At 39.9% G+C, this 23025-nt stretch overlaps 1 long non-coding RNA gene across 3 annotated transcripts in view; it reads right to left on the bottom strand.

The window, feature by feature from the left end:
• Positions 1-23025, bottom strand: part of LOC131494421 (uncharacterized) — a 210712-nt gene that overhangs the window by 163551 nt on the left and 24136 nt on the right. The window lies entirely within an intron of this gene.

Below are 23025 nucleotides of genomic sequence, written 5' to 3'. Positions count from 1 at the left end.
CTGTCCTGGTTATCTATTCCTAGATCACGAACCACCCCAGTTTTAGTGATGCCAAATTATACCAGTCATCTTCATTTTATCTCTCCTGGTTCTGAGGGTTGACTAGATTCAGCTACCCCACTGTAGTTCCAGTCTGTCATACAGTTGTAGTCAGTGGCTGAGGGTAGTGACACTCTAGAAGCCTCCTCACTCATGTCTGGTGGTCGTTGCTGACTGTTGGTTGGGATCTCAATAGGGGCTATCAACTAGGTCTTTGAACATGGTGCTGAATTCCAAAGGGAGTGTTCCAAGAGAGAAACTCGGGCCTGTTCTAACCTCTTAGTTATTCACATAGTATTCCTTCTACTACATTATATTGTTTAGAAGTGAGCCCCTATAGCCACTCTGTATGCAAGGGCAGAGGAATTAGAGTCCACCTCTTGATGGGAGAAGTGTCAAAGAATTTGCAGACAAGTTTTAAAACTCTTACAGTCACTTTAGTGGTTTTGACCAATGCAAGGGATATTCCATTTTCATTTTGGTGCACCAAGCAGAAAGTGACAAAATATAACCATAACCATCAATTTCTAGAATACGTTCAAAAGGAGAAAAAACCTCTTACACATTTTCTCTTATAGACATTCAGGTCTTAAGAGATTTGACTAAAAGATGAAAACATAAGCAAAAGCTGAAACTAGGTCAGAAGGGTTCCTTTCAAGAAACAAATATGTAAAGGGCAATAAGAAGAGAATCCAAGACTGCTCCCTTAGCACTATGGAAAAAGGGCTAATTCAATGTCCATAGTGGGAAGAATCTGAAGACTGGCAGCAAAAACCTCTCGCTTTGAAGTATATACATATGTATGTATAGCACGTAGTTGTCAATGTAGACTGTGGGTTACAGAATTCTCAAAAAATTCTTTTTATTATCTCACAAAGGTGATAAATAATGCCTCCAGCTACCAGGTGTATAGTTACCTGGGACCCAGAGTGGACAACACTAGGGAAGAACCTTCCCTAACAGAATTTTCTCTTAAGAAGATTTGTTTCTGTCCAGGTGTGATATACTTTACACATCTACCTTATATGATAGGGACTATTTGAAATTCACACAGCTTGCAAGTAGGTTAGGCTAATGTAATTTACAGTACCTAAACACCAATAGTTTTGTTTTATTTTGTTTTTAATTCTCAATACAAGAGCAAAAGAAAAAGTGAACACACCAGTTATAAATGTTAAGAGAAAGCTGGAGGGAGCTGTTCTTTCTACCTGGTTTTGACAGGACTATTGAGAGATGAGAAAAAGCACTTCTATTCTTACCCCTTTATAGATTGCCCAATTTCTCAGTCTATTCTTCAAATAAGGCAATCTGGGTTAAAAGAATGGAATCTGAAATCAGAACTATTCTCCAAATGCAGCAATACTTAGTAACCTATGTGTAATGACCTGGTAATGATCATTTTGATAAATGGTTCTCATATTTTAAAGCTCATAAGAATCACCTATGGGGGGTTATTAAAAATGCAGATTCCTGTGTACCATCACAGAGATTCTGATTCAGCAGTAAGTTTGAGGTGAGAATTAAATTTTATTTGAGTGCCCGTTGTGTGCCTGTTCCAGGTGCCAATTATTCTAGATACAAGGGATACAACTATGAACAAGAAAAGTCTTTGCTCTTATGGAGCTGACATTCTAGACAGGGAGGAAGACAATAAACAAATAAATATATGATACAATTTCAGGCAATGAAGTGTTATTAAAGGAAAATAAGTATTCTAAGTAGGTATGGAGTACTAAGTGATATTTATTTTAAATGGATGTGTTATTGTTTATTGTAAATGCAACACATCTAATGATAAAACACCATATGTATAAGATAGAAGGTGGAAGTCCCTTGAGAGATAAAAATGACTAAATTTTTCTCTCTCTCTTTTTTTTGGTGCTACTTCTTGAGAAGAAAATGATAGGAAATATTTGAATATAATCATGCAGAGATCCTAAGATTTATTTGTTCATTTAACAAATATTTATTGAACATCCATATATGTCAGGCACTGTTCTAGGAGCTAGGGATGAAACAAGAAGGGAGATAAAGACACTGCTGTCTCACAGCTACAGTCTTTCTAGTGAGATAGAAAGGCAAATATGAAATAAATAATTTCAGATTGTGATCAATGCTATAAGGGAAGATTAAGCAGGCATAGAATAATGTGCAAGTTTGGGTTTGAGGTGTGGTGAGCTATAAATGGAACCAAGAGTGAAAAGATTTCTAAGTGAAATCTTACCTACCTTATAAGATGAGGAATATTTGAAATTCACACCACTTGCAAGGAGGTTGGATAATGGAACTTACAAACCCAACAGTGTCAGCTGCCCTTGTCTTTCTCACCCCAGCAGAAGGTCTTGTCCTTGGCAGTTGAAGAAAACTGGAAAGACACCTGGTTGAGGGGAAAGTTTTGAATGGCAGCAGTGGACAAGCTGACTAAGAGTCAGGATAGGAATTAAGAGATTGCTAACTAGCAGAAAAGTTCTGGAAAGCATCTCCAACCCAAAGACTTTGGTCCAAGCTCCTGCCCCCTCTCTGAACTATTCCTACCTCATCTCCCCACATCCTCCATCCCATCCTCTGCCCTCAACTGGACGATGTGTCTTAGTGTGGGTCCTTTTCTGACCCATGAGGCTGATTTCCCCCTGAGCCCCTCCAGTATGGAAACCCATGGCTGTCAACTCTGGGGAAATTTTCAAAAATAATTCTTTGATAGTTGCCTCCCTTCCATTTAATACTATTTTTCACTGTGAAATGTAACATCAATTAAAAAACCATAGGTTTATAGTGTAAAATATATTTTATAAGTAATCATCTCTGTGTCCACCACTTAGGTGAAGAACTTAGGTGCTAGAACACCAGCAGCATGTTAAGCCTGGGAAGACTAATCAGATAGCATAATCAGGGAAGGCTTCTCTGAGAGATAACATTGGATGAGAGACCTGATTTAAACTTGAAGATCTGGGAAGGATGGCATTCCAGACAAAAAGAAGAGTAGAGGTAAAGTCTCTGAAATAGGAAAAATCTTGACATGTTTCAAGAACCATAAGAAAGCCAGAAGACTAGAGCAAAGTGAATGAGAAGTGTGGTTGAAGATAGGCTCAGATATAAGTACAGACAGATCATGGGGCATCACAGACCATGGTAGGAGTTTAAATTTTATTTTAAATATAATGGAAACAATTGGAAGATTCTGAGTAGAAGATTATTATCTGATATGATATACCTTTTGAAATTATCATTTAAAGCATTATGTGGGAAATTGACAGAAGATACAATGAGGAAGTGAAGAGACCAGTCAGGAAGCTATTTCAATAGTCTAGACAGGAGATGGTGGTGGCTAGGGTGGGAGTGTTGTAGATGAAAAGTGATTAGATAAACCAGTAGGACTTGCTATTAGGTTGGCTATGGGGTATGTAAAAAGAGAGAGAGAGAGAGAGAGAGAGAGAAAGAGAGAGAGAGAGAGAGAAAGGTCAAGATGACTCTAAGGTTTTCAACCCCCACAATTAAATGCTTAGTGGTGCCATTGACTGAATCAGGGTACCCTTGGGAAGGAGCAGATTTAAAAGGAGACATAGACAGAAAAGTTAAGTTTGAAGTGTGTATTAGATATTCAGGTGGAAATGTTGAGGCAATCAAATATTAAAGATTGGCATTCAGGGAAATGATCAAAGGGACTCAATAGTGAAAATGTTCACCCAGGAAGTGAGAATCCATTAAGATAGCAGAGAAACAAGCCCTATGGTCCTCCACAATTTATAAATGGGGAAAACAAAGAAAAATAAGCCACTGCAATAGGAGAAAAAACAAGTCAGCATGTTGTCTCTGAAAACAGTGAAGGAAGATTTTCAAGACTAAGAAAGTGATCAACCAGTGTGAAAGGCTGCTGGGAAGGTAAGAATTGACTGCTGGGTTTGGCAAGACTGAGGCTGTTAGTAACTTTAGTAATCCTAAAAAGATCAGTTTCTTGGAGAAGTGGCGGGGAAAAGACCTGAGTACAGTTAACTAGGGAAAGAATGAGAAGAGAAAGTATAGAGAGTTTTTCAAGGGGTTTTGCTAAAAGGGGAGCAGAGACACAGGTCAGTAGTTACATGGGAATAAGGAGTCTAGAGAATTATTGTAAGTCTTGTGATAATACAGAATGTTTGCATGCTCAAGGGCATGGTCCAGCAGACAGACAGAGTTTGATGATTCAGGAGATTTAAGGATAATTGTGAGGCATAGTCCTTGGGTGGGTTAGAAGGGACAAGACCCAGTACACAAGTGGAAGAATTGCCTTACATGGTAACAAGGACAGTTCATCTATCATAGCAGGAGGAAAGGCCCAGGAATACAGGTTTTTCATGACCCTATGTAATTCTTTTTTTCTTTTTTAAGTTTATTTTTAAAAAAAATTTTAATGTTTATTTATTTTTGAGAGAGACAGAGAGAGCGTGAGTGGGGTAGGGCAGAGAGAGGAGACACAGAATCTGAAACAGGCTCCAGGCTCTGAAATGTCTGTACAGAGCCCAATGTGGAGCTTGAACCCACGAACTGTGAGATCATGACCTGAGCTGAAGTCAGACACTTAACCAACAGACACTTAACCAACTGAGCCACCTAGGCACCCCATACCTTTATTTGTTTTTGAGAGAGGCAGAGAGAGCGCAAGCAGGGAGAGGGGCAGAGACAGAGGGAGACACAGAATCCAAAGCAGGCTCCAGGCTCTGAGCGGTCAGAAAAGAGCCTGACGTGGGGCTCGAACTCGTGAACCATGAGATCATGACCTGAGCTGAAGTCAGACACTTAACTGACTGAGCCACCCAGGTGCCCGTGACCTTACCTAATTCTGATGTGGGTGGGCCCCAACCACATTTTGAGAAATACTAATTTAGATAAGCAAGGAAGGAAATAAAATAGATTCATTCGTGTGCCAACATGAGATGAGGAGGGAGAAGGCGATGTGAAGAAGAGAGCAGGACTCCACAAAGGGCTGCTCCACTTTAGGGCCACCTGGACTATTGGCATCACCCCTAAAATGAAGATACAACTCAGAAGCAGGAATGAGGTTTTGCTCCCACCACTCAAATTCTATAGAGAGCACATTCCAGCCCTCTGCCCACCGTCATCTGTTCCTAGAGCAGTGCCAAATCCTTTCCCATCTGCTCCAGACCTGCAATGCTTAACATTCTTGTGGTCACCAATTGAACTGAAGATCCGATAAAAGTTTTAACCCTTCTTTCCAGAAAAAAAGTTACACAGTCACTAAAGCTCTTGTTTGCAAGTCACAGGCCACTTGGATTAAGCAAAAATAATTTATGAAAATATATGGGGGAGTTTACAAATACAAAGGGGAAGCTGATAAATTGACTGGAAAAATAAGAATCAAGCAACTCTAAAGGGTCCTAGTTATAGGAATTGCTTGGGGCACCTCTGCTAGAATGGATAAGCTCTAAATGATTTCAGTCTTGTATTACCTGGTTCATGATTTAAATTCTAAAAGTGACTATTTAGTAAGCTTAACATGGGTCATATGCCTAGGCTTGGGCTGCAGATGTATTGGGCACCTTCCTTAATAGCCTACCAGAGTATATCCAATGAGGAAGAACTTATACTCCAAACAACAATCAGTGTATGCTATTATTAATGTGGGATACAGCATTCTAGAGTACCACAAAAACCCCTAATGTTTCAGCCACACATAAATACAAAATTTTGCATATAATTTTGAAAGGTTCACAGACCCTCTGAAACCCATATATGTATCTTCTGCGATTCTTGCACCCACCCAGTAGGGAACCCCTAGTATCAACATAACTAATGTATATTCTTGGTTATCACCTCACTAAATGCTTAGGTTATTCTGGAAGAAGGAAAGAAAGTGATGACTTCCCTTTCTAATAACCTCCTACTCCTCCCAGTCTCAAGAGGTTGGGTTCTCCATACTCTCCTGAAGGAGAGAGATCACATTTAACTGGTGGCAAGATGTTATTACAGCATCACGTGATACAGGAAAAGAGCTCAAGCACTGACAGAGGAGGATCTGGATTTGAATCTTGCTCCTACGAATTACAGACTAAGAGAACCTCAGCTTGAGACCCTCCTTGAGTGTTAGGTCTTTGTCTTTAAATTTCCTTCAAAAGGTTTTGTGAGGCTCATTAAATACCTCAGATCACATTTTGTAATCTGTAAAGTTATGAACAAGTTTAGGATATAATCTATATGGGGCATCTGGGTGGCTTAGCCGGTTAAGCATTCAACTCTTGGTTTTGGCTCAGGTCATGATCTCATGGTTTGGGGGTTTGAGCCCCCCATCAGGCTCTGTACTGACAACACAGAGCCTGCTTGGGATTCTCTCTCTCCTTCTCTCTCTGCCCCTCCTGAAGTCTCTCTCTCTCTCTCTCTCAAATAAATATCAAAATAAATAAATAAATAAATAAATAAATAAATAAATAAATACTTTAAACAATAAAAAATAATAATCATATAGATATATATCAATAGATGATAGAGATAGAGAGTACTTCATTGGTTGTCAAGCCTGATTAATAATAGAAACATCTGGGAATTTTTTTAAATTCAAATTCTCAGCTTCCTTCCTAGATCTATTAAATCAAAATCTTCAGGAGTGGGGATATATATCCATGCATATGTGAAAAGCTTCTTGCTTATTCTGAAGTTATCTAGATCTGGGATCCCACATATTTTGGATCAGAATTATTCATAGTGCTTTCCTATGTGTTGATGATTCTAAGAAAAATGTCAATATTATTTACTACTTGTGAGACCATCTAGACTTTGACTGGATAAAAAAATACACAATTAACTTATTTCACACCATAACATATAGCCAATTGTATACAGCCAGAGAATCCAACAACCTTACTGAATAAGTGCCAGTGTAGCAATAACTTACTTAGAACAAATTCTGTTCTCATTTATATGCTAAGAACCATTAAAGCACGATTTTACAGCTTGTGATCATTTTACGCACCATCGATTTATGAGTATGGCTGTTTCCACAGTTTCAAAACTTTGCAGAGAATCTATAGCTTCCTGCCATCTTTTAATATGGAGATGATGTAATGATTTCCTCAGATGGGGGAAAATGAGAGAAATTAATAAGAATATAAAATATAAAATAATGGTGCTGGGCTTAGCCATAACAACATTCTTTAACATCAGATGTGGCTTTATAATTATAGTATGAGAATTTTTTTTCTTCAGTCTTCCTTAAAGGATAAAGAAATTACAAAGTATTTAAAAACCAAGGCAGAGGAGGCCGTCCATAAATACCTTTAGTTTTCTCAATCTTCTCCAGTCTCAGCTCTGAGAGACTGATGTGCTAGATTTTATGCTGGATCTTAACAATGTCTTCATGCTATTTTGCATTTTCTAAAATGTTGACTCTTATAACATGATCCATAGATAAGCATGACCTGTCAGCTTTCTTCTGATGAGTACTAAGTTTTATTCCTGAGGGCAATGTTGACTTTAGTTCTATTTTCCTGAGAGAATAAAGACAGCATATCTGCACCGAGTATTTTGTCATAGTCTTCCAAATGGCTACTTCCTGGGGCGCCTGGGTGCTCAGTTGGTTAAGCATCCGGCTTCGGCTCAGGTCATGATCTCACGGTTGGTGGGTTCGGGCCCCATGTCAGGATCTGTGCTGACAGCTCAGAACCTGGAGCCTGCTTCGGATTCTGTGTCTCCCTCTCTCTGCCCCTCCCTTGCTCACACTTTATCTGTCTCTCTCTCAAAAATAAATAAACATTTTTTTTAAAAATGGCTACTTCCAAAAAGGAGCACCGATTTCTCCCTTGCTAACATCTACTAAACAGAAGGCCATCTTAGAGATACCAATGTGGAGTCAAGAATACCATAAGTCATAAGTCAAGATGTTGATCCTTGACTTGATCAATAAAAATATTTCAAGTTTTAACATCTTAAACAAAACTGACTGAAAATGTAAATTAATAAATTAAAATACCTCTTTGCAGAACTAGGACTACCCCCCTTATAGATGGAGGTGTAAAAGACAGTCCCCGATACTGCACAATGCAACAACGAGGCCTCCTCACCAGAGACTAGAAAGAGTTCAGTCTCTCCTCTGCTTGGATCCCCCTTCCCTGAATGTTCAAAAAGCCCCCAAGACTGCTTTCTAGAGTCCAAAGTTGTAACTGATCTACTCTCAAATCACACAGAGGCCAGAACTGCCTTCAAGCTACTGGAAACCCAGCAGTCATGAAGGTTGGGTTTTTCCAGAAGTTAACACAATGTTGCTTTGCCCCCATCAATGAGACAGCACGTTGGCCCCTGATGTTGATACTAATTGTTGATGCTGTTACTGGGACTAGAGCTCATAGTCACCACTGATAGAGATGCAAAGGGCCACTCCTGGTGGTTGTCACCCTGTTGTCAGACCCTTGACGCTTCCAGGGTGAACTGGAGGACTTGCTGAAACACAAAATGCTGTCTCAGACTTTGATTCAGTAGGTCTGGAGTGGACCTAACAACATGCATTTCTAGCCAGTTGCTAGATGACTCTAATGTCGTTCTTTTGTGGAAATCTGTACTTGGAGAAGCCCCTTCCCAAGATAGTCTGAGGAAATTTTCCATTTGTTTCTGTTGTTGTTTCTCTAAAGGCATAAACCCTTGCTGGTCTATCCCAAAGCAAGAGAGCTGGATTGAGCCACCACTGTGGTGGAGACTCCTGGCTGAGCCGGATTAGTTCTTCTTGGGATGAGGGAGGAAGAGCCTTATCTGGCCTAGCTTCCCTGCATTGCGGTTCTTAGAATCAGCTGCTCAGCCACCTTCCCAGGACCTAAGTCTGTTACCTGGATGTAGGTATAGAGAGGTTCTGATGTCTACTGCCTCACAGACCCCAGAAAAATTATGGTTCTTATCTGTCTTGTCACCCAAGCCAATCCTGTTTGTTTTGTTTTGTTTTTGATGTCTATTTATTTTTGAGACAGAGAAAGAGAGAGAGTGAGAGAGAGAGAGATAGAACATGTGAGTAGGGAGGGGCAGAGAGAGGGAGACAGAGAATCCCAAGCAGGCTCCACGCTGCCAGCACAGAGCCAGACGCGGGGCTCAAACTCATGAACCATGAGATCATGACCTGAGCCAAAATCAGGAGTTGGAAGCTTAACGGACTGAGCCACCCAGGTGCCCCACCAATCCTCTCTTTTAAGTCTTTCCACCTCCAATAGCAATTTTTCTCATAATTTGTCATTGACAGTTTTTTGCCTACTCTGCCCTGGACCTTACTCAGGACCAACTAGGCTGCTTCAGCCTAGGAAGTTTTTATAACACTGACTTTTGTGGCATCTCAGTCCCTTCTGTCCTAGAGGATCCTTGGGCTCTTAATGCAGTTAAGTTCACCCTTGTCATAGCAACCTTCAAGCTCCATGTTTGAGGTGCCAGAAAGAGACACAAATGATTAAGAGCTGTTAATAGATTTTATCACTTTGGGTAATAAACTCTAGTTTAAGTACAGCACATGTTATTTATGAAGACACATGTGCACGTGCACACACACACACAGGAAAAAAGAAATTACAGATTTTATAGCAGAACAAAGAAAAAACATGCACAATTTTCCTTTGTAATGAGATTGCTATACACCTAACAGTTCCATGCAGAATAGTGGATTAAGCATTAAGTGATTCAGGAATCAATAGTTGTTGGTAACATTGTATAATACATTCTAACTCCTGACACTTAGTAGTACGCACTGTGATGTTAGCACAAATGTGAGCCTCATTACCAAGTAGGTAAGTAGACAGGTAAATCTTTTTTATGAGTGTTGACCTTTATTATTTCAGAATAGCATTGTATTATATATAGACCCCAAGTAGGCTTGGAAATAAATATTAATAATAACAAAAGCCTTCCATTCCAGCCAACATTTCCTTATTTGATATGTATAGAGTTTTAAGTGCATAACAATGGCAAAATTTGCTCAAGGTTATTCACTACCAGTGTTTACTCTGCAAAGTGCCTTAAGACATTCTCAGCATAAAGGGTATCACATAAAATATTAGTTTCTATTTCTGTTATTAACCTAATAGCTCAAACACTTTCTGACATGGTTTAAGGTGAGAATAAATCACTCATTCAGCATCTTTCACAGGTAAACAGCAATGAAGTGGCAAATAAAAAATTAATAAAATACAAGACTTTTCTACTGCAGGTAAAAATCATATTTGTATTTAATAATTTAAACATATGAATGCAAGATAAAAATCCCATTAATAACCTTTAAAATTTTCACCTTCATAATTCTTTTCATTTTTTGGATATTGACTAGTAAGCTTTGATTTGTTTTCATTCTTTGGTACAAGTAGTATTCATTTACGCATGGGTTGTGCTTTTATGAATTTTTTTCTTCTGTGAAATACAGCAAATAGTTATATGCATAAAATAAAATAAAAATGTGGAGTTCGAAGAACTATCTGACTATAGTCCATGTAGACTATCAGGATGGGGCATTATCCTGCAAGTCAAGACCCTATCAGCACCCAAAAGCCTCCCAGCTTCTGAGCACTAACCCCCTCTCCTCCAGAGGTAAATACTATCCTGGCCTAGATAGTAATCACTTCCCTGCCACCTAAGCTTGCATCCCCTAAACCCTGGAGTTTAGCTTGCCTCCTTTTTTGAGCTTTACATAGACGGACCTATACACCACGTATTCATTTGTGTCTGGTTTCTTTCACTTCACATTGTGTTTGTGAGATTCATCCATGATGAATGTGTAGATGTAGTTCATTCATTTTCATTGCTGTAAAGTATTCCATTGTATGAGGAACACAATTTATGTATGCATTCTATTGTGGGTGGACATCTGGGTTGTTTAGAGTGTGCAGCCACGAAATGGTGACACACTGTAGGTGTTTGAACAACATATTTGCCAGTAAATCAACAGCGGAATTCACCACACAGCCCAACGTCAGGCCCTGTGTGTTGAGAACTATGAGGCTGGCACAAAGGTGAGCATCACTACTGAGGATAAAAATAGACAGACAATATTTGTACATAATTTTTGGCACAGACGTGATAGAATTTCTATTGAGCATATACCTGCGTGAGGAATTTCTGAGTCACAGAGCATGCGTCTTCAACTTTCCATAGATTATACCAAAGTGACATATTAATTTAACCTTCACCAGCATTAAATAAGTGTTCCTCCTGCTCTACCTCCAGGTCTCAGCTCAAATTTTATCTCCTGTGAGTATTCTTTCCTGGCCATTCTAGTTAAAGGAGCTGTCCAGGTTAAAGTACCCAACCCCCTTACTGTTTAGACTATTACTCTAATTTATTTTCTACAAGCCACCTCCCACCATCTGAAATTATCTTACTTGTTTCTGCTTTCCTCCAGTAGGAAGTAAACTCCACGAGAAAAGGACTTTATCTTGCCCATGACTGGCACATAATGTCTGGAACAGTCTTGATAAATATTCGTGGAGTGAATAGTTGGGAACTTCCTGGATATCTATCGTAAATATTCACACCAATGCCAGTAGAAAAGACTTTACAGAGTGTAAACTTTGAATCTCCTCTTTGCGACAAGCAATGCTTTTTGAGTAAGAGGTTCATGCTCCATGCAGTATATTTAACAGCCAGCATTTGGGAAAATAATTATCCATTTAGCTTTTCCTGTAATATGGCCATCATGACATGTTGAATAATTTTTCCAGTCTCATGAACACAGTGGACAAAAGCATTTCATATTCTCTGTGAGAAAACAGGTGCCTATAAATCAAGCCTTCTTATTTTAAGTACAGTCTATAATAATCGATCGACATGCCTGCTATAAATAATAATGCATGGTTTCTCAAGGAACCTAGCATGTAATTGGTTCTCTGATCTGAAGAAGCTATAGGTCTGTGATTTTTTGATATCTATGGAATCCCTCAACCAACTTTATTGTTTTGTTTTTAGCTAGCACTTGAAATAAAGGTTCATGAATCTTTATTGTGCATCTAGCCTCTCTTGAATAGAGAAGTAGTAGTGTGTGACTCTTGGAATATGCTCAGCCTTTATCTTTGCATTTCCACTGTAAGGTCACAGTGACAAATGCCCAGTGAGGTACCTGATCGTGTGTTCCTTTTGTGTTGAGAGCCATCCCCAAGTGAATTCAAATACTTGAGAAAGACAAGCATATATTAGACTGTATTTTCACAGTAGGCTTTAAAAAATAAAAAAGCACAAGAGGCTATCCTAAAAGTTCCAAGTCACCAAATTCTAACATGGCTACATAATAGAGAGGTATATACATTCTAAATTCTTGAATGGTGCATAGTTTTTTGTTTGTTTGTTTGTTTGTTTGTTTGTTTGTTTTTAAAGGAAGCTGATCATATGACCTTACTACTCTGGCCACAGTCAATTGGAACGAGGCTGGATGCCTGATTGAAGGCAGGCCACGGCATGAGAAATGGCATGAGATCTCTGTCAGCCTGGCTACTCGACTTGGAAAAGTGACTAACTGAATAAGTCAGATTATCTCTCTTGGAGAGTTTAAATGCAGGACATGTGTAGCATTATAGCTGGGGGAAGATGGGGGAAGATGGGGGAAACGTGATAGAATTGGAGATTTTAATTACATAATCTGGAAAATGTAAATCACAGTTTTATTCTATAATCATGCAAATATTAAGATTGTTCATGAAGACTGAAAATAAGAACAAATGAAAATTATGAGCATTATCCTGCTCAAAGATCACCGAATCCCTGATTTAAGACCTTGTGCACCAACCTTCACCTGGATGATGACACAATGATCACTTGAGAGAAAAGGCAGAGCAGAAAGAAATCCAGAGAAAATGTAGGGAGCATGAGCCATGAGGGAGTAGAAGCTGTAAGGTAGTGGAAACCATGACTGAGCAATACTGAGGACGTAAGTAGAAGGCAGTGCTAGTCTTAAGAGCCAAAGAGACTGTGAGTGAGAATAAAAAAGCAGAGTCATAATGGTGAGCTATTAAGATAAGTAACAATACTGCTAAAGAGACAGAAACTATCACCAGACTGACACTGCAGCACAAAAGCTCTTAGTTTTTCCATGAAGCCTGATGGTGTGGCTGTGGTGTTTATCAGTCTTCCTTTCATTAAAAATTCGGTGTGCACAAAAAAATAAACACAAAACAAAACAAAAATTCAGTGTGCACAACAATCACTTGAGATGTGAACAAAAAATCTACTATCTCCAACTCCAGAAAGTCTCTGATCTAGTAGATCAAGGGCATGATCTAGACATCTTCATTTTATATATGTGAGCCTGATATTCCAATGACTCACCTTGTAAGAAACATTAATCTAAGTTATCCTAAGGTAGTAAACCTTCCTTGAAATTGGAAAGAAAAATCTTTTTAATATAGATCCCATGTGTGACTTTAATATTGCAAACATAGCCCAGAGTTGGAGCATCTAAAACACACTGCTGAACTGGTTTTAGAATTACTTTCTCGTTAAATCTTATCACGAGAAGTGCTACATTTCAAATCTTTCAAGCTAAAAGGCCCTCCCCATCTTGATCTCCTTAAGGGACTGAACCAAGCTCATCTTCCTCTATTCCCTCAAAGAACTCTGCTCGGGCTGAACTCACTGATTCCCAAATACACAGCACATTTTTTTTCACATCTGAACCCACCCACATCCCCACCCACCATATCCCACTATTTGGGGAAATAGTGAGGAAGCAGGCCTAGGGTTGGCTTATGTGGAATACTGAGTGAGGCCAGTCACAAGACTGAGTTTGGGGGTTGGAATGGAAACTAGAACTTCCTGCTGGAGACAGTCTGAAAGGCCAAGAATCAAGACAAAAATCAAGTCAAAGTCCACTGGTAAACACATTTTCAGACTGGAAAGAGCAAGTCCAAATACGAATGCAAAAGTTGGAGGCAGCAATGAAGGCAGAGTCTCAGAGTTAGGACAGAATAGGCAGAAATAAAGTCCAAGTAAGAAAGTCTTGGGTGATTTCAGGCCAAATGGAGCAAACACTACTGAGTGGCTGTGACTTAAATTCATGGGCTGGCAGGTACACATTAAGTAGGTGATTCAGGCCAGATTAAAGGTCCTTGTGTGCTAACCCATCTCCTTCCTAACAGCCTTTCTAATTCTCAGATCCTTATGGGGCTGGAAGTTTGCCAAGATGGACTTTGTGCAGATACCAGTGCTGTTTGTGGACAGAAGTTCCTTATGCCATTTGACTGGGAAGTACCACCTCCTTGTGGATCAATGTCTCAATATCCTCATCTGTAAAATGGGAATTATAATGTAATTAATCTACACATTAGTGAGGATTAAAAGAATGAAGAGATAATGGATATGTGCCTGGCACTTAGCACTAACACCCCAAATTGTTAATTATTGTTGATTCCATTGCTGGTGTTGTTGTCTGTCATTGTTGCTGTAATTAACTAGTATCTATGTACAATGGATTATCTTTACATCTTTCTCCTTTATGCTGGATCTCTTAATACTGACTTTTTGCCAATACCATGTCACATGTTGGATGTTCATTTCCCTCTAGATGCTGTAGCACAGACTGAACTCCCTCCCAGCAACTTCCCTGTTTGAACCTGGTGTTTGATCTACACTACGGTCTGAATATTCATGTTCCCCAAGATTCATGTGTTGAAATCTTAATGCCCAATGTGATGGTATTAGGAGGTGGGGTGTTTGGAGGTGATTAAATCATGAGGGTGGAGCCCTCATGAATGAGACTAATGCCCTAATAAAAGATGCCCAAGAGAGCTCCCTCACCCTTTCTACCACTTGAGGATGATACAACCCATGTATCTCACAACCATGTGAGAAATCCACAGTCCAGAAGAAGACCCTCACCTGACTCTGCTGGCATCCCAATCTCAGAATATCCAGCCTCCAGAAATGTGAGAAGTAAATTTCTGTTGTTTATAAGCTACCTAGCATGTTGTGTTTTGTTACAGGACAGCCCAAATGGACTAAGACAACCCACAACCCACTACTTCCTGACAGTGTTACCTGTCCCACCAGGTAACAGGTCATTCACACTTATGTCTCCTTTCCCCTTCCCAGACACTTTTGAAGGCCTAACTGAAACATTTTCTTTTTCATAAAGCCTTACATAACCCAAAGGGTTCCCTCCACTCTCTGGAAGGTCTAACTACATGTAGTCTGCATACTTAGTCTGCCAGTTAATGACTTAACCACCCTATAAAATCTTTTTAAGGAGTCTCTTAGATTGTATTTAAATCATGTATTATTATTTAATTTATCTGCCTTGTGTTTCCAATAAGATAGTACCCTCCTTGAAGATAACAACTATATCTTATTCATCATTGTATGCCCCACAGCTAAGCACTATGCTTTGCATAGAGCTCAATAAATATGTGCGATTTGATTTGAAATGCTTAAGTTAGAATACCATAAAAGACTATACTGTTCCACACTCTGAGAAAGTCATTAAGATTTAAAGAAGCCATTAAGGACTAATCCTATAACCGAGAGAAGAGTAAATTGCTTACTTTTAGGCAGATGTGCTAACTTTCTAGGCCACTAAGGTTCTATTTAAGCAATTTACTAAAAGTAAATTACTAAATGGATCCACGTAGCTCAAAAAGGTTAATACCTGTCACTCCCTCTTAAGAGGTAAGCTATGCCTCTCTTCCTCACTCTCAGCAACCCAGCCAAGTTCATCTACTGCTTAGAAGATATTGAAAATTATATTTACACAGACTAACCATTTGGACTGCACTTCTAGCGCTGGAAAAAGCAGTCCTGTAAACTGTAGGACAGAGTGCACCGCTGGTGCCCCGTTGCTACTGATTTTCCAGGATATTAACATCGCTCTTCCCCTTCTTCTTACCTTATTTTCGAAAAGGCTCATATGTAACATCGGAGAAAAGAAAAAACAGTTCATTCAATTGCATTCCCTGTTGATGCTAGAACTTCACTCAGGAATAGAGAGATAGATTTAAAACATGAAGGCCTTGTACCCGCTTCATGGAATGGCAATCCTAGTTGCAGGCGAAGGGGTGGGGAGGGGACTGGGATGGAAAACACACAAGCAATTACACACAGTGTGCCACATCCCATCACAGTGACACTTGCAAAGAAAAGTGAGGAGCCCTGCCAGCTCTAGGGGAGAAGTGGGAGCAGCAGCTATCTGAGCCATGCCTTAAGGGGTTATTAGGAGTTCTCCAGGGGAGACAAGAGGACAAAAGGCATTCCCAAAAGAGAAAGGACAAAGAAATGATTTGATTGGGAAAAGGCAAGAATCATGGAAATCATGGAAGAATCTTTCTGCAGGGCAGAAAGAGACCTTAGATGTATGTTAATCTAAGCTCTGAATTTTATAGACGAGGAAACAAAAATGAGAATGAGGCCAAGGGATGTTAGGTGACACGTAGTCACATAATTAAAAAGAAAAGCAAATCTTGAACCTGCATCTCTCTGACGTATGTCAAATACGGTGTTTAGCCTACCTCGATAGATGTATATTTAATAGATGTTCAATGAAAGAGGGAGGACCGGTAAGAGAATGCTGCCCAAGTTCCCCACCAGTTGGGTTCATTCACTCACTCACTGGCTCGCTCACTCACTCAACAAATACTTATTGGCATCAACTATGTGCCAGGAACTCTACTTAAAGAGGTAGGAAGCTAGGACTGCAATAGTGACCAAGACAGACATAACCAGGATCTCTCGGAAGTAACAAATGCATGGAGGATATGCACTAGTAAATAGGCAGTTAGAATCAGGTTTCACTGTTGTGGCAGGGGAAACAGAAGATGTCATGGAAACACAAAGCACTTGGGAGAAACCTTATCGCAGAGAGCATCAGCTCTCTGCAGGCTCAACCTTAGAGGTTAAGAGGAGTCAGCAAGTGTTCCAGGAAGAGGTAATAGCACATGTAGAGGCCCAAAGACAAACATTTACAAATTAAGGGAGCGCAGTGTGCATAGGGAAAACTAAAATATGTTCATTTTGAGGTACATATAAAGCAGGAAAGTGTGGTTAACTTCCTTCCTCCCATGGCACCCCTTAGCCAACTCCCACTCATCCTTCAAGCTGCAGATGACATGTTGTTGCTTCCCTTCCCTGACACCCTCAAAACCAGGTCCCCGTAGTGCCATGGGCTTCTCCTCCCTGCAGACTGCACCTGCTGATTTTTACCTACCTTTGCCACCAAGCCATAAGCTCCTTGAGAGCAGGTACAATCTCCTGGCCCACCATTGCATCCCCATACCTTGTACAGGGTCTTGCACAAGTATTTGTGGGGGGGCTGATGCATACGTTGTGGGAAACTAAAAAAGATCCCCCCAAAGATATCCGAGTCTTAATCTCAGGAACTTGTCAATGCTACCTTAGGGGGAAAAGGGGTATTCACAAATGTAAATCAATTAAGGGTTGTGAGGTGGGGAGATTATCCTGGATTATCCAGGTGAGCCCTAAATGCAATCACAAATGTCTTTATAAGAGGTGCAGAGGGAAATTTGACTCCAGGTAGAAAAGAAAAAGCCATGTGACCACAGAAGTAAAACTTTGAGTGATCAGCCATAAGCCAAGGAATACCAGCAGCTGTAAGAAGTTGGAAAAGGTGAGGAAAGGCTTTTCCCCTAGAGACTTCAGAGGGAGCACAGCCTTGCTGACACCTTGATTTCAGTTCAGTAATGACTCTGGACCTCCACTCTGCAAAACTGGGAGAGAATAATTTCTGTTGTTTCAAGCCACCAAGGTTGTGATAATTCGTCCTAGTGGCCACATATACTAATACAAACACTGATACACATCTTTTCCCATAGACATTGTTTTGAGTTTGCTTTTAGCAATTAGTTCCTTTGTTTCTGTTTATTTATTTATTTTGAGAGAGAGAGAAAGCACAAGTCAGGGAGGGGCAGAGAGAGAGAGGGAGAGAGAGAATCCCAAGCAGGCTCCACACTGTCACCGCAGAGCCCAATGTGGGACCTGAACCAACAACCATGAAATCGTGACCTGAGCCGAAGTCGGATGCTTAACTGATTGAGCCACCCGGGCGCCCTATTTTCATTTTTTTTACATATTGCAAAACTTGGACCCTTTTTTTCTTTAATTAGACCTTTTTAAGATTGAAATATAGTTGACACATAATGTTACATTCATTTCAGGTGTTCACTACAGTGACTCAACGACTGTATTTGTTACGCTGTGCTCACCACAAGCATGGCTACCATCTGCCACCACACAAATGCTATTGCCATACCATTGACTGTATTCCCTACGCTGTACCTTTTATCCCCATGACTTATTCATTCCATAACAGCAATGAATTCTTTTGGACAGAGTCCTCGAAGCAGAATGATGGGTCAAAATAGATGCTCATCTTTTGAGGCTCAATGAAGATTACTAAATTGATTTCCAAAAACAACTTACATAATGTAACAGAATGTCGACTCACCATACCCTCTTCATTAAATATTTTCATTAATTCTAATGTATGCTATTTTGATATGCAAAACTAGTACTTCGATCTTGTTTTAATTTACATTTCTTTCGTCGCTAAGGAAGACAAATATTCTGCCATATGTATTTATCAGTTTTATGTCTTTGGTGTGTGAACTTAATTTTTTTAAAGAGAGTTTTGTAGGGGCACCTGGGTGGCGCAGTCGGTTAAGCGTCCGACTTCAGCCAGGTCACGATCTTGCGGTCCGTGAGTTCGAGCCCCGCGTCGGGCTCTGGGCTGATGGCTCGGAGCCTGGAGCCTGTTTCCGATTCTGTGTCTCCCTCTCTCTCTGCCCCTCCCCTGTTCATGCTCTGTCTCTCTCTGTCCCAAAAATAAATAAAAAACGTTGAAAAAAAAAATTTTAAAGAGAGTTTTGTATATATTCTTCCTATAGTAACGATATTAGCTTTGTTTCTTACATTTGCTGAAAGTAATTTCCTTACTCTATTGTTTGCCAGTTTATTTAGGATGGATTTAGGTTTTTGTTTTTTTAATTTTTTTTAATCTTTATTTATTTGTGAGAGAGAGAGAGACAGAGTGTGAGCAGGGGAGGAGCAGAGAGAGAGGGAGACACAGAATGCGAAGCAGGTTCCAGGCTCTGAGCTACCAGCACTGAGCCCGACACGGGGCTCGAACTCATGAACCGTGAGATCATGACCTGAGCCGAAGTCGGACGTTCAGCCAACTGAGACACCCCGGCGCCCCGTAGGTTTTTGTTTTTTTAAAGGGACTATGCAAAACTTTTATCCGAAGGAATAAAACAAAGTTGTTTATTTTTCCCTTGGTGCTTTCTTTTGCTTTTAAACTTAGAAAGACCTCCCCTTCTAGAAGCTACATAAAAAGCCAATTCTATCTTCTTTTAGGTTGTCTTTGGTTGACCCTGTTTAACTCTTCATGCTGCCTGAAATTCACTTTTGTCTATGCTGCAGAGCAAATAATTAAACTGATTGTTTTCACTATACAACAATGCCAATTGTTGCGCTGTTTCTTGAGTAACCAGCTCATTCCCCACTGCTCTGTAACGCCTCTTTTGTTATGTATTAAATTCTTATATATAATCGGATCTGTTTCTGGTCTCTACATTGTGCTTCTCTGATCCTACCATCTTTTACAATAACAGTATTGTACAGTTTCAAACACTGAACTTTGACATTTTTTCAAAATGGTAGGTCTTATCCCCATCCATATTTGAAGTGTTGCTTTGCTTTTTTAATCTTCCAACAACTTTTCAAAAATTGTTTTAAAATAAGTTCATATTCTTTTAAAACAAATTTACTCCACAGCTTTCTCCATAGCAGAAGTAGTCGCAGTTCAAGAAGTGTTTGTAAATAGTAACTATTATTAATATTGCTCAAGAGCAACTCATTTAAAAAACACTTTTTGTCTATTTAGTGTCTGTGTTAGGTAGAGTAGTTTTTCATTTTGCCAGTTAAAAAACAACCATGTGCAAGGGGTTGCCTTGGTGGCTCAGTCGGTTAAGCGTCTGACTTCGGCTTAGGTTTTGATCTTGTGGTTTGGGGGTTCAAGCCTTGTGTCAGGCTCTGTGCTGACAGCTCAGACCCTGGAGCCTGCTTTGGATTCCGTGTCTCCCTCTCTCTCTGCCCCTCCCGACTTGCATTCTGTCTCTCTCTTTCTCTCTCTCAAAAATAAAAATTAAAAAAAATAAAACACGTCCAAGAATTGTAGCCAATCTTCTTTTAGTGAACAAAATTATTGCTAGCACCCCTGCACACCCCAACACCCCCCCCCCCCCCCGCCACCACACACACTTGATAAGTGGTATGTTTTTAAAGACTTTAGAATACATGATTCAATGGGTGGTTCTTCTCAGAGTAAGCTGAACGGACCCAGGGTCTTTCACGGGTCTCATCAAGTTCCCCAAACTGCTGAGCTGTACTTGACTTGTAAGCCCTGAAACCACATGTGTACTTCAATAACAATTAGGTCAGTAGTGAGCTTTGTTTGACTAGTGTGAGAAACCGGTCACTTCCACACATTCCTAAACTTCTCATCATAACTTTCAAAATACAACTGTACAACCTTGCCTATTAGAGTTAGCCGATCTACTTGGCTCTGGCTTTTTCTTTTTTGCCATATACATGAACAAAGGTAATCCTTCGGGATCACCTATGCATGCAGCTAAATGTTATTAATTCTACATCTATTTGTTCTTCTATGAGCAAAACCCTGGGAATATAAAAATTAGTAAGACATGGATCCTGCCATTAAGAAGCTCAGACACAGCAAGAGAAAGAGATAAGTAAACAACCACAATGGAACCCTGAGATAATGGCTCACTTCCTTCAAATGGAGTCAGCAAAAGTTTTTATCTTGAGCACAGGGTAGGGTAGAAACCACAGGAATCCCTTCTCCTAACCCCATTTCATGTTCTTTAAAATGACAACTGGCAACTCCTATAACAACCTAATAAGATGAAAATTACAATACACTATGGGAGCACAGAGAAGATATTTAAACTGTGCCCTAAAGAATAAGTAGGAGGTTGTTGTTGTTTTTTTTTTTTTATTAAAATTTAAAAAGTAAAAGAATAAATGAAAATAAAAATTTTTAAATTTTAAAGTTCATTTATTTATTTTGAGAGAGCGAGAAAGAGAAAGAGAGAACGCACAAGCAGGGGAGGGGCATATTGAGAGGGAGAGAGAGAATCCCAAGCAGGGTCTGTGCTGCCAGTGCAGAGGCTGACGCGGGGCTTGAACCCACTAACTGTTAGGTCACAACCCAAGCAAAACCAAGAGTTGGAAGCCTAACCGACTGAGTCACCCAGGCACCCCGTTAAAATTTTTTTAGATTAAAAAAGAGTAAGTAGAAGTTTTTTAATGTGGAAAAAGAAGGAAGGCATTTCAGGAAAATCAGATATGAGTATGAGAGAACATGGAATGTTCTGGAAAAAGAAACTGCTTTCTCCTAGTGAGTGTAGAATTTCAGTTATACACTTAAGTGGAAAAGGTAAAATACAGTGTAGGGGGTCAAGTCTTGAAAAGCAAGTTGGAGACAGATTGCAAAAATCCTCAAATGCATTTCGTCCCCATACATTGGTGGAGTAAGACGATTCATTAACCCAGTCCTTTCTAGTTTTCGCCGCCACCACTCCACTAAAACTATTGTTGTCCAGGCCACACAGTCTCCAGGTTGCAGATAAGTATTTTTTAAAGTGTTTAAAGAAGTAATGTGCGTGGACACCTGGCAGGTTGATGGAAGAGGACCTAGACTTGTGGCAGCAGTACCAGTGGCCTTGTTGCCTCAAAGAAGGCAAGAAATGCTGAGGGTCTCAGCAATTAGCATTGGTGTACTGGTTATAGAATCATCTACAACATAGAAAGAAGAGAAATCCGTGAGTTGGAAACGAAGGAAAGAAGGAAAAGAGGGAAAGAAGGAAAGAGGGAGGTGAGGGAGAGGGAGGAAAGGGAGAGAGGGAGGAAAGAAAGGAAAGAGAGACTATAGGTGACTAGAAACTAAGGGCTTTGATTTTCAGGAAAATGTCAGAGCAAATTATATAAGAAGAATAGCTTCAGTTTCTGTAGTTCTTAAAGACCAAAGAATAAGAACGTCTGTAGGCAGACAGTTGGGAATTGCCTTATGACACCAACGCTCATGCAACTGAGAGAATTAAAGCTGATAATTAAGGCTGGCAATCAGGGTTTTCCAGCTCTTGTGGATTTAATAACCCTTAATTGGCAAATGCCTGTGCCAGAAAGACTGCATCTTCAAAAAAATTTAAAAAAAAACAAACATGAAAACGCAACTAATAAACACCAATGTTTGATTAAATATCAGAGGAAGGATGAAAACCTGAAGAAAACATTCCAGTGATTCAGCAAATCCGAACAAAATAATAAGGAAAATGTGGACCAGAATACTTTGCAGGATGTTTGGACGATTTGGGGAAGAACGGTGGTTGTGCCAAATCTCACTCTGTCCCCAAAGTCTCAAAGGAAGATGTGTTGCTCTGGGCAAACTCTCTACCCAGGATCCTGAATCCATTTCTTCTCATCTCTACTGGTAACTTGCTACAAGAGTTCTTTCTTCTTCCTCCAGTATTTCAACATCTTGCTGTCTCCATAGGCTCCATTCGGAAGCCTAAACAAGTTCAACTTCCTTTGTTTGAAAATATATACTTTTTGGATTTTAAGTCCCCACTAGCAATTCCTGTCCCCTCACTTGTTCACTTCGGTGAACTGTAGTCAAGACTCTGCTCTTACTACTCCCTGGACACAGTGCTCTGACAAAGGTCACTGTTGACATCCTAACCCACTGCTCTCTCTTTATTCAGCATCTTGAACTCTCTGAATCAACTGACCATGTTGACATTGCCCTGCTTAGAACAACTCTTCCTTGGTTAACAGAAAATAGCTTTCTTGAGTCCCATGCTACCAATCTTTTCACTCCTTCTTGGTGCTTTTTCCAGATCCCCTTCCTTCCCAGTCCTCTAATGTTAGCAATTGCCAAGGATGACTTCTCCACTGCTTTCCAATATTAACATTCTCCTTTGTGTTGTTATCAATCCCTGTACCTTCAACAGCTAACACATGTCAGTAACA

This window comes from Neofelis nebulosa, chromosome 14 (genome assembly GCF_028018385.1).
Source record: "Neofelis nebulosa isolate mNeoNeb1 chromosome 14, mNeoNeb1.pri, whole genome shotgun sequence".
NCBI classification, from domain to species: Eukaryota; Metazoa; Chordata; class Mammalia; order Carnivora; family Felidae; genus Neofelis; species Neofelis nebulosa.
This window is presented reverse-complemented; position numbering and strand designations above follow the sequence as displayed.